General features: G+C 45.2%; 1 non-coding gene across 1 annotated transcript; it reads left to right on the top strand.

Moving 5' to 3' along the window:
• The first annotated feature begins 4,306 nt into the window (after positions 1-4,306).
• On the top strand, positions 4,307-4,389 carry trnal-cag. Its single transcript has one exon. It is a non-coding gene; the product is annotated as a tRNA-Leu (tRNA).
• The last annotated feature ends 1,142 nt before the right edge of the window (positions 4,390-5,531 follow it).

Raw genomic sequence — 5,531 nt, forward strand, 5'->3', positions numbered from 1 at the left:
AATTCAGAAAGGAAATGGAGAGTGAAGATGGAGTAGGATTTTCCAACAACCTTGAAGTCAAATATTAGTTAGTAGCAGTATGGGTGAGCTGGACATAACCAGAAAAGACAGACACAACAAGGAACAATATCTGTGAATTGGTGAGGGGGATTGATGATGATGATGATGAGGAGGAGGAGGAGGAGGATCCTGACTCCAAAACTGCTATTTCTACATCAGTGACATCACCCAACCTCACCCTAGTCTCAGCTCATTTACTGAAATTCTTGTCCATCCCTGTGTTATCTCCAGACTTCATGATCCAAACACACTCCTGGCCAGCATCCTACATTCATGTAATCTCACGAATATCTAAAACTCTACTGCCCAAGTGCTCACTTGTTCTAAAACTTGATCCATCAAAAAGCTCCCATTTACAAGCAACTTAAAATTCTCACTCTTGATGTAATTCCTGGCGATGAACATCCCTGTCTCCCTGCACCACACAACCTATGTGACCTCGACAATTCATTTGCTTTCAGACTCCCAACGATGCATTTATTCATTGCTTCACCGGACTGGCAGTTTCTACTGTTGCCAAGGTAACAAGGTCTGGAATTCCTATCCTAACCTTTTCATATCTGATTTCCTCCTTTAAGGTATTCCGGAAAACCTGCTTATTTGGCAATTCTTTTGATCACCTGACCTAATATCCCCATCTGTTGCTTAATGTCAGAAATTATCAATAGTATTTCTGTGAAATTATAAAAATGAAAAAATACAAACTGTTGTTGATTTGCACACATATTGTCAACTTTTCACTGTCGCTGAGTGAATAATCTGTAACATCTCTTACCCAACCACATTTTGGGAGCACCTTGACCACACAAACTGCAGCTGTACAATGAAGTCAAACATCACCCTCTCCACAGGTAATGGGCTTTGGCACTGATCACTGGTATCTGTGAAGGGAGAAACACAGTTGATATTTCAGGAAGTGCAAAATGCATTACAGGGAATGAAAATGATGGTCAGAATTTGATGGTCAAAAATGGAAGGAAAATGCACTCTTTTGTTGTAAAAAGGAATTATTCACTGAAAAAGTGATTGTGGAAAATTCAGTCCGTTTAGAGAGCAGCACATTGTCAGGGGTTGGGTAGCAGAGGAAAATTAACTTATAAAAGATCTGTGAAATTAACAGTAAAACACTGAACAAGCCAAACACCCTGTGTCCAAAGACTTTAACTCCCCTTCCCGCTCCTCCAAGGACATGCAGGTCCTGGAGCACCTCCACCGCCACATCCCAGACATCTGATGCCTGGAGGAAGAACGCTTCATCTTCTGTGTTCGGATCCTCCAACCACATGTGATCAATGTGAATTTCACCAGTTTCCTCATTTCCACTCTCCCCACCTTATCCCAGATCCAGCCTTCCAACTCAGCACCGCCCTCTTGACCTGTCCTACATGTACATCTTCCTTCCCACCGATCGGCTGCTGCCTGACCTGCTTTGCTTTTCCAGCATCACACTCTGACATTGAAAACACCCTGACTCTGACACTATGTAAATCCTACCCTATCACTCCCTGCCAAGGAAGGCTGCGCATGCGTCCCCCTGCAGCTTGCCCCTCACAAAGTTGGCGGCCACACACATGTCCCATGAATCACTGTCCCTAATAAAGGTGGCAGCGCTCACTCGGAACATTCACCATTTGAAGCATTTCGCATTTGCCACAAACACGGACCTGGGATTTTCAAATTTGTGTTTTCCGAAGTGCATGTGTAAACCGGCTCAGCCCATTCCATTATATTTTCCTTCTCTTCCTGGTCAATATGCCTTTCCTTAACCGTGCCCTGCATATTCACATATTTCCAATGCCTTGGTCACAACACACACTGTGCTGCCAGTGAAGCTTATCACGTGGTTGAGTATAGCCACGCCCCTCATTCACTCAGACTGGTTGGAGGACCAACCGGCACTGCCTGGTCTTCCATCCCCATCCCCATCGTCTTATTGGTCCTGCGCTGAGATCAATCACCAGAGGCCCATTGTGGGCTGGAGCATGCTCAGTGTTTCCTGATTTTGCTGCTGTTCATCAGATAAAAGAGACAGGGTTCATTCAAGTTTCTCCTAATGTCAGATATTAACAACAACTACCTGCATTGTATGGAGCCTTTCACATGACAATTCTCCTAAAGTGCTTCACGAATGCTGGAAAAATTGACTAAAGAGAACAAATTTAAGATACATCTTTGAGGAATAAAGAGGGGGTTAGGAACGATATTCAAGAGGTTTTTTTAGATTAGATTCCTTAGACAAACCGTCTAAAGAGCAACCCACTCAAACCCATTCCCCTACATCTAACACTATGGGCAATTTAGTATGGCCAATTCATCTAACCAACACATTTTTGGATTGTGGGAGGAAACCTGAGCAAACCCATGCAGATACGGGGAGAATGCGCAAACTCCACACAGACAGTTGCCTGAGGCAGGAATGGTACCCGGGTCTCTGGCGCTGAGGCAGCAGTGCTAAGCACTGTGCCACCATGCCGTTCATCTGCAGCTCTGTCCTCTGCAGCTCTAATCATAGAGTGATGTCTGTGGGGAACAGCTTACAACGGAGACAGTTAGTGACTAACCATAGTTTAGCAATCCCATGTCCTAGTCCCCGACCCCACACACCGGGCCTTGCTCTCACAGCCTGTCATTACACACTACCTCAGGTTAGCCACTAACAGTCTCCATTAACAGCTAGTCACCGTCCCCCAGCCAGATCGTTATCGACTCCTTTATCCAACCCTTCTTCTCGCTCTATCCCACTTATCCTTTACTCCTTACATCCTCCCCTAAACCTACCTTCGGAATATAAACCAACAATTTCTTCTCTCAGGATCTGTTCTGAGGAAGGGACACCGGATCTGAAACTTTAACTCTGATTTCTCTTCACAGATGCTGCCAGACCTGCTGAACTTTTCCAGAACATCCTGGTTGTTGTTTCTGATTTACACCTTCCGCAGTTCTTTTGGTTTTAATTTACCGGGAGTTTGTAATTCAGGTCCAACAGCCCCTGTCCCAGTCTCTGCTGTCTCTCCCACCCCCAACCAGTGACACTGCACCTGCACAGCTCATGGACATGTGTTGTCTTGCTGGCCACACCCCTAATTCGCTTCCAATGGCTGCAGGACCACACAGACTCTCCTCACATTGGTCTGGAGCTGCCGTCAACAACAGCAAATGAAAGAAATTACACTCTCAGAGGAACCGTTGGACTTGTGCTTTCATAGCGTTGCTAATATTAATGTGCGCCCCGAGATCTAAGTCATGTTGGAACTGAAACGGAGGAACCGACAGAGTGGCTACAGAATGAAATAGCATCCATTTTGTTTTCTTTAAATCACTGATGAGCAGGAAACTGTAAGCGGGGAAGGCGAGTGAGGACGCTTCACATCGAGAACAAAAAGCACTCAAGTGCAGTTAGCACCTCTTCCAGAGTGGGGGTGGGGTGAGGTAATTACCTTTTGACTTCTGTTACTATGTTCAGAAACTGCCTTTTTAGATTCACCTGAATAGAAACTGCATTTCTAATAAGCACCATGGAATTTTGCGAAATGTATTGAGTCGTTTCTCGTCGATTCCCACACAGGTTTCCAATTGAGTTTGTATCCATATGGCTCATGTCCAGGAGTGAACATGTCTGCAGCAAATTCCATGGTTAAGTTAAAAGGCAAGGAAAGTGGCATCTCGAACTGGCTCCGAGGTCAGAGCATCCTCACAATGTGATCTGTCGTTCTCGGATTGTAATGCTACCTCCGGTTTTAGGGTGGAGAACATTCTTTGGGACTCTTATTCTGCAAAACAGACACAGTGACTGAAACTATGCTGCACGGTATGATGTGGAACACGGCCTGCTCAGCTTTGTGCATTTTCCCTGTAGTCCAGAGTGTTTTGTGTTCCGTGTAAACGTGAAAGTCGACCTGTTTCGAGCAATAGGTGAAATCATTTAGCAAAGCAAGAATCGAAATTGCAGTAATGTCAAGCAATTCATGGTTATTCCACCAAATCATAAGCGAACATGTATTCTCACGCACTCACAGATACATTTGTAGCTGAAAAGAGTCTGAGAAGATAGACTCAGCTTACCATTGGTTTTTGTCTGGATTGAAGGGCTATCATTATCTGCTGCGAAATTGACATTGTAGCCGGGCACATCCCAGCAGCTGTGCGAGTCGGAGAGGGATCATGGAACCCTTTTCATGTGACTTTGTATCTGTTGTTATGCAGGAGCACAATTGGAATTGCAAGGAAATGGCGGCTGCTACTGGCTGGTGGTGTGGCCGAGTGGTCTAAGGCGCTGGATCCAGGTTCCAGTCTCGAAAGGGGCGTGGGTTCGAATCCCACCACTGATCAACGCCAACGCGGCGGCTTGTTAAAATGCTGTTTCGGTCCCCACTGCATTGATGTTGAAAACAAAAGGCATATCGGTTTGCTTCCCGGGGAATAAACTGTGTTGTGGGATAGTGCCAAATATTTCAAAGTGTCTCTGCTGGCATGACCGTGTTCGCCTCCCCCCCGGAAAATCGCAAGCAGCTCTGCTGTTCCAGGCCAGTTGCGCTTTAACTGGAACCGAATGGAGACTGTTATTTCATCGCTGTTGTGAAACAAAGTCGAGCGGTGAGTTGTGAAACAAAGTCGAGCGGTGACTCGACTCGCCGTTATTTGGTTTTCTGGAGAATGGGAAATTCGTTCCAATGAATTTCGATGTCATATGTTATTGAATTTCTCCCATTTCCTTCATTTCCGTCCTGGAGACATCGGAAGGGAAAGGTAATCTAATCCAGACTGTGATTGGTGAAATTCACTTTTTATGGCCCATTCTTATTATGTTCTTTCTTTCTCTCTTTTCAGCATTGTCTGGCAAGTGGTGGTGCACTCAGGCTCCAGTATGTTTGAAAGAGTAGTTTGGAATTGCCCTGTTGTTAGTTGTGAGATTACTTTACGGCTCATGTCCTCGGATTGTCTCACATTTAGCATTCATGCTTCGCTGTGTCTGAAAATGCATTAGGTATGCCAGTTTTGTTTATGTTGCGTGTTAAATACTTTCTGTTTTGCGATTCCCTCAATACATTTCGAGTTAACAGGGTATCTGAGGTAACTTCCAGCAGCAAAAATCCTCAACTGAGGATCTGGGAAAATTTCACGGAGTATGGACAGTCGGAGCAAAAGTAAGGAAGTCATTCGTTTCTGCAGTGTTTCACAATACTACCTTTCCCGTGAGCAGTCGAACAGACTAAATGATTGTGCCACAGACTGCGACGTCAAGCTCCGCTAAAACGTAATCCTTTAAAGCCGGTGTAAGCAACACAATGCTATTGGGGTACACCGCGTGGAAACAGATACTTCGGTGTATCTCGTCCATGCTCACCACATCGCCGAAATTAAACAAGTCCCGTTCCCCAGCATTTGGCCCCAATCCCTCTAAACCCATCCTATCCAGAAATCGTCCAATTATCTTTGCAATTTTCTGAGTGAAATAGCCTCCTCCACTTCCT

This window comes from Chiloscyllium plagiosum, unplaced genomic scaffold (assembly GCF_004010195.1).
Source record: "Chiloscyllium plagiosum isolate BGI_BamShark_2017 unplaced genomic scaffold, ASM401019v2 scaf_51707, whole genome shotgun sequence".
NCBI classification, from domain to species: Eukaryota; Metazoa; Chordata; class Chondrichthyes; order Orectolobiformes; family Hemiscylliidae; genus Chiloscyllium; species Chiloscyllium plagiosum.